The sequence below is a fragment of the Arvicola amphibius genome, chromosome 6, assembly GCF_903992535.2.
Source record: "Arvicola amphibius chromosome 6, mArvAmp1.2, whole genome shotgun sequence".
NCBI classification, from domain to species: domain Eukaryota; kingdom Metazoa; phylum Chordata; class Mammalia; order Rodentia; family Cricetidae; genus Arvicola; species Arvicola amphibius.
Window position 1 is genome coordinate 82143766 of NC_052052.2, and position 7792 is coordinate 82151557.

A 7792-nucleotide genomic window follows, 5' to 3' on the forward strand; every position below is an offset into this window, starting at 1 on the left:
GAATGAATGAATTTTCAGAAAGGCCAATTGAACTTGATTCCCATCTCACATTTTTTTTCTTTTGACAGGCTGAATAAGTCATTTAACTTGGGCAACCCTCAGATTGTTCACTTATAAAATGGATATAATAAACTCTTGCCTTTCAGAGTTATGGGAGAGATTGTCTGAAATAAATGATGAAAAATTTACAGCAAAGGATGTATTTATCTTAATTGATAAAACTGAACCAAACCCAGTAAGAACTACTTCGAAGTTATGGCTATAAGAATGATGACCCTCCTCCAAGACACACCAAGTAATTTTCATGCATAGCCAAAGGCACTTTGCAAATACTATTGAGCAAAAGCTAATGAGATGGAGAAATCATCGCAAGGGTCTCAAGAAATGAAGAACAGAAACAGGTTTGATGATGAGTATAATCCATGAAATAAGGTATGAAAGCAACCATAAGAATCTAACAAACTGGAGAACAGACTCTCTTCTGGAGAATGGAAACTGATAACAACTTGATTTGATTTAACCCTGTAAAATGGACTACAATTTGTACGGCAATATGCTTAGAGTGTGTGTGTGTGTGTGTGTGTGTGTGTGTGTGTGTGTGTGTATGTGTGTGTGTATATGTGTGTGTGTGTTATAAGTGAATGCATGCATGAAGATACACATGTGTGCACATATACATAAAGGCTAGAGGCCAAGTTTGACTCTTCAGGTAACATTTACTTTGCTTACTCTCACTGGCCTAAAAGTTGATGAGTAGGATAGGCTAGTTAGTATGTCAGCAAACCCCAGAGATCTTCCTGTCTCATCTGCCCCAGAACTGGAATTTCAAGCTACGTACCTATATACTCACCAATGTGTTTCATAGATTCTGGGGGATTGAACTCAGATCTTCATGATTGCAATGCAAGCACGCAACTATCTCCTTAGCCCCAAGGTTGAGATATATAAAGATATATATGCAAATGTGTTGGAAACTAATATAGAGGAATTTGCAAAAAGTAAGATATTTAATCCAATATTAAGAAAATCAGTATACCCTGGACAAGAAGGTATAATCTATGATTTAGCCAGCAAGCAGCCTATGAACACACATGTTACAGCTCAATAATAGTGCTTGATAATTCCAACCCCACCATCAGCTATTTCAAACTCATCCTTTATTCTTTTTCATTTTTCTGTCTTACATTACATATTATCAGAAGCAACATGTCAGGATCTTGGCTGTTATTGTCCCTAGTGACAGTTCTTCTCTCATCTTCCTCCTGTCACAATCCTACTTCTCACGCATTTTCAATAGCAAGAAGAAAAATTTCTGAGTGAATTATCATGCCTATTGTCTATAAAACACATGGCTTGTTATAAGAATCATAAGTTTCCACAAGTGTGATTTCTTCAGTTTTAGTTGCTATCTTTGTAATAATTAATGGGTCCTGCTAGTTGGGGGTTTCTGTGCAGCCTGGTCTCCGAGTTGTTTAGTCCCAGAGAAAATCACACAGAAATCTCTGCAAGTTATAAAGCTGATTGGCCCAGTAGGTCAGGCTACTTATTAGTTCTTGTAGTTTATAAGAATCCATTATTCTGACTATGTTAGCTTTTCTCAGCAGGACAGCTCACATCTGTTGCTTTGGTGGTCTGGGCAGGAGTGGGAGAAATCAACTTACTCCTTCCCAGAAGTCTCCTGTTCTCATTGCATCATTTCTACTTCCTGTGTGGTTTTCCCACCTATACTTCCTGCCTGACCAATCAGCGTTTTATTTAAAACATGACTGACAGAATACAGACAATTTTCCCGCACCATATCTTCATGGTTCTCACTGAGCCACGCTTGTGGAAATTAAGCAAGATATCTCTCTGACCTTATAATGCATCCCCTCTTCCACTTGTCAGAATATTTCTATAGCTAAAAACTGAAATGCCAACGTGTACAATGAAAATCTGGAGAGGGATCATGTTACAAATTCCACTTACCAGAAACATTTGAATTCCATCTCTAGATTCTACAAAGTTCTTGTCATGTACTAATAGATATGCTTTGCTTCAGAGCACACTCCCTCCAAAAAAAAAAAAAAAAGAGAAGCCTCTAGACAAGATGTCTACAGTTGGGTGAAAACATTCAGACTTGGAAATTTTCCAATAAAATACACTTTATAACAGTATTCAGTGATAACACCTGCCATGTCAAGTCTCATGGTTCTCTTGTCTGATCATAAAAGAGTTGGCCCAAGTGAATCTAGTTTCTTCTATAGAAGATGGTCGTGGATCAGGAAGGCACCCTCTTGATATTGTTTCAGATCATCTGTCTTCCCTTAGCCCCTGGAGTAAAGGAACACTGCAGCAACAACACTGAAGTATTGCCTCTGGACATTGACAAATTCAGAGTTAATGCATTAGAATGCCTAAAAATTCATCCTCCATTCCTTATCCATGCACAAAAGAAATAAAAAAAAAAAACAGAGAAGACGCAAGGCAAACTTAGAGCATCACCTTCGTGGTCTGTACACTGAAGCTGCAGATACTGTTGACATGAGAGAAGCTCAGAAGTTAACAACACTTACTGCTCCTGTAGAGGACCCAGGATCTAGTTACCATCACTCATGTGGTAGCTTAAATCTGTGTCTAACTATAAAGAATTCAATGCTCTTTTTCTCTCCCCCACAGACCCTTGCAAATACATGGTCTACACAACCCATGTAGGCTCACACATACATATAAATAAAAACAAATAAAGTATTAAATTGGAGATTTTGGTTTTACTGAAGAATAAATGAAATTCTAAGATTAGATGGATATACCTATCAAGTTATAGGCAAACTTGACTCTAAAGCACCTCTCTTGGATAGGGCAGAATAGAAAACATGCAGGAAGAGACTGACATGAAGCTCTACACACTCAGTTCTCAGGCCCAAATGCTCCAAATTGGGGCCCCTTCCCGTCATCCCAGACAAGAATGAGATGGGGATAAAAAGAAATTAAGAACACTGTTTCCATGTCATTCTCTCCACATGAAGTTGACTCCCATTATAGATAACTGATGTGGGATTCTTCTCTGTATGCTGTGAATACCATTGGTGAATAAAGAAATTGCCTTGGCCTGTTGATAGGTCAGAACTTAGATAGGCCAGAAAAACTAAACTGAATGCTGGGAGAAAGGAGGTAGAGTCAAAGAGAAGCCCTTGAACTGCTGCCAGAGACAGATATGCTGAAACTTTGTTGGTAGGCCACGACCTTGTGGTGATGCACAGATTAGAGGAAATGTGTTAAATTAAGATGTAAGAGTTAGCAAATAAGAAGCTAGAGCTAATGGGCCAATCAGTGATTTAAATAATATAGTTTCTGTGTGATTATTTCAGGAGACTGGGTGGCCAGGAAAACAAACAAGTGACCTCCTTACTACAGATAACTATATTCTTCTTTAGGGTACCTACTGTCTTTATACACTAGGCCCATCTTTAGGAGTGGACATGGTATTTGCTTTTTTTTTTTTATTTATTTATTTTTTTGGTTTTTCGAGACAGGGTTTCTCTGTAGCTTTTTTAGAGCCTGTCCTGGAACTAGCTCTTGTAGACCAGGCTGGTCTCGAACTCACCGAGAATTAATTAAGAAGAGAAGAATTGAAATGACATAAGTCCCTTCTCTACAGGTCTCATGGAGCAATACCATATGCTTCTATCACTTTCCTTTATTCTACCAAAGAATAACACACTATACATTCAAGCATCTTTATTATCTTTGACTCCAGGAAATGAGGGTAGAGGAGAATCCTGGCTGACTCAGAGCAGACACTAGTCTGAGTGATAAACACATGTTTACCATCATGTGTTGATAAATGGCCATCACTACACAGCTTGCCCCAAAAGACTGATACCTGAAGACTTCTCCAAATATAATCCCCATCTTGAGATGAAAATAAAATGATATAAAAGACCACTAAGAATAACAGCATGAGGGGCCTGGCATCAAGGAGAATCACATGACCAACTGAATTTTGCCAACTAATGAAGAGGTTAAATGTTCTGGCCACGTGTAAATGGACCTGACAAAGGGCGGAAGTAGCCAAAGAAGAGGAAAGAAGAGCATGAAGGAGGCCTCTACTTCTAATAAAGAAGGGATTTGAGGGGGTGTGAGCAGTCATGGAAGGTGACCCACCAAGGCCTTAGAGTCATGTCTTGAATAATGAACAGGAAACTGGAGAAAGGTACCCACATAAGGAAAAACACTGTTTCCATGTGAGAATAGAAACATGTCTCTGTGGGGTTTTCCCCATAGCGGAAATGGACATGAAATCATCAAAACACAAACAGAAATTATAACATGCACAACCATTATGCCTTACCTTTTTTAAGCATTCTTAGGAATGCCACAAGTTTGACACAGGAATCGATTTCAAAGGTGACTCAAAAGAATGGTCTACAAACTACATACTTTGGTTTCCTGTACAAAATTGAAATGCAATATTTCTTGTTCCAAGGCCATTATTTCAAGAATGTAATAACAAAACAGCAACTCAAGTACAAAGATCTTCTGAATATCAGGTTCCACACTACTGTATGAGTTCTGTGCTCATGGAAAAGTTGCATGACACCTATGTGCATACAGCTGGAAGTCAAATTGTTCTGTCAGTAAATGCTTAAATGGGCTTGCTGTCATGGCACCTCCCGCATTCTGGATCTATGAGTCATTACAAAAATCTGAGTCTTGAATACAGCATGAGTATGAAGTAAACTCTAATAATTTTAAATCTCTAAATCGATGGAACTGTTCATTACTGAAGCATAACCTAGTCCATGTTGACTGACACACTAAGACTCAGAACACTTCGTGTAGCAACTAAGTTGGGCAATTAGGAGTTGAACTGGACAGCCAAGTCTTATGTTCTTTCTTGCAGCTTGTTTGGGAATCAACGAATTAACACAATGAGTCACAAAAGGATTTTGTAAATAAGATGATTTAACAAATGTGAATTTTGCATGTTACACATCATAATGTGTAATCATAAAATCTTTTTGTCAGTGTATGTTGAGTCACAAAGCAAAATATACTTGTGTCTATGGTTCTTTATCAAAAAAATGTTAAAATAAGTCTATGCACGTCAACTTAATGGGCTACGCACTCATGACTGCCTTTTAAATTAGCTTAATGAGAGGAAACCGGGACACTTACTGCCAATGTAGTGAATGTATTGCACTTTACAGTTTCCTAGATAGGAAGTGCTCCAGATTTTTACCCAGTGTGAAACTCAGTCTTTGCAGTGTGCCCCTTTAACTACATTAATTCTCTACCTCCTTCTGCCAACTCCTAAAAGGACTATGAAGTCATCATTTTGAATACAGGGAACAAGGCTCCATTGTCTTCTGTCAGAGCAGGCAAATTTTGGGCAAAGATGTGCCCACTGGGGCAACTTTAGAAAAGCAGGCAAGAAGCCACTGTGCCACTAGCTTCAGGCCTGGCGCCAGGCTTCCTTTTTGCAAACATTCTGAGGGATGAGCCCCTCAAAGGCAACTCCTCGGGGCACACCAGCATCTGTCTTAATAAAGAGAACCAATTATTCAGGGGCGATAAACACTGTGGGAAAAAATTACATTTGGCTCTACCAACGCTGGACTGTCACATCTGCTCTCCTATCATGGCAGCTATGGGTCTGAATCCCTACATGTGACATAAATAAACAAACAATCAAACAAACAAATAAAGCTGGAAATGGCTTCTTTATAGTCACTTACTGAAAATTCCCAGATGCGAGCGCTAGCAAGGCTCTAGCACACATTGTCCAAATGTGGAGCTTCCTCTGTGTGCCTCTTACTGCCAGAAAACTGACTCAGAAAAGACATTATCAGTTATGTTGACAAAGGTAAGGATTTGGCTCCACTCTCCTGTCTCAGATCCTGATCTCTGGGCCTTGGAGATTTGAAGGGTGTTGTCCATGATTTGTCTCTGTGAAGAAATGTCCTTTCCTTAATGCAAGAAGTCCTGGGAGGGAGAAACAGTTCAGATCTGGGTAAACTTGGGGTAAAGGTGCAGCAAATGGGAGGAGATGAGAGATGAGGCCATGAGGGAATGGGATGGTCAAGTTGGGGGTGGAATGGAGTGGGACAGAAATGAAAGAGATATCTTGATAGAGGGAGTCACTATGGGACTTGGGAGAAACCTGATGCTAGAGAAATTCCCAGGAATCTACAAGAATGACCCCAGTTAAAATCCTAGGAATAGTGGAAAGGATGCCTGAACTGGCCTTCCCTGTAATCAAATTGATGACTACCCTAAAGGTCATCATAGAACCTTCATCCAATAACTGATAGAAGTAGATACAGAGATCCACAGCTAAGCACTGGGCTGTGCCTACAGAGTCCAGTCAAAGAGATGTAGGAGGGTTTATATGAACAAGGTGGGGAAGTCAAGACCATGATGGGGAAACCCATAGAGACTAGAACTTGTGGAAGCTCATGGACTCTAGACTAACAGCTGGGGAGCCGGCATGGGACATAAATAGGCTCTCTGCATGTGGGTGACAGTTTTGTAGCCTTGTCTATTTGTGGAATCCGTGACAGGATCCAGGATCTATCCCTGGTGCAGTAGTTGATTTTTTGAAGTCTATTTCATATGATAGTATGCTTTGCTTAACCTTGATGTGGGGGTTGGGTAGCTTGGTCTTGCCTCAGCTGAATGTACCATGCCTTGCTGACTCCCCAGAGAGGGCCTTACCCTTTCTGAGATGTAGATGAGGGTGGGTTGAGGAAGGTGGGATGGAGAGGGAAGAGGGAAGGGAGAGGGAACTGTAGCTGGTATGTAAAATGAATTAAGAAAAAGTCAGCATTGAGTTTGTAAAATTTCTGTCTCCAGGATATCTTTGGGGTTCTCTCTCTCTCTGTCTCTCTCTGTCTCTCTGTCTCTGTCTCTTACGCACGCACATGAGCGCGCGCACACACACATGCACACACACACACACACACACTAGATTTTGATAGAGCATTACTGTTTTCCTAGGACCAAAGTGCTAAATCTTCTTCCCTGTGTTTCTTTAGATTCTAGGAAACAGAAGTACGTGTAAGGCTCAATCGCACCAACCATATGAATATATGTATTTACCTAGTTTTAGTTTCTCTGGTTTTTGTCTTGATTTTCTATTTCCAGTTGCACAATATCAGAGAAGTTTTAGACATCTTGCTTGGTGTGAAGAACACCACAAGATCTACCATGACTTATGACTACAAAACTTCATGGGAAAAGACATTTTGGAGCCTGTTCTGGATCTAACTTTTGTAGAACAGGCTGGCCTTGAACCCACAGAGATCCACCTGTCTCTGCCTCCCAAGTGCTAAAATTACAAGAGTTTACCACCACTGCCTGGTGACATGCTGAACTCTTGAAGAAAGATGTGAGGTCAAAGATGCATCTGTACAGTGTCTGAATACTTTTCATATTGGAGACACGATAAGGGATTGAGAAACTGCTGCAGAAGTCAGAAGACCTCAGCAGATATAGGATTCTGCAGGTTCTTCCTAAGCCTCAGATTCATGGTGTGTCTCACTCTCTGGTGAATGAGAGGCCTACGCTGTGCTTAACATACAAGGCTGTTGAACTGCCTTATAAGGGTTCTTGATAGAATGAAAAGAAAAAGTCTGAGGGGGAATGCACACATGAAAGCTAAGGGGGAGCTCTGATGAAATCACCTTTTATTTCTTGCTTCCAGGACAAGCTTATGGGCAAGTTTTCAAGTGAGTCATGTTTTCCACCTTTGTGAGTCTTCTCCATAACATCCGTCCTGGATCTTACTCACAAAGCTGCTCCATGTACT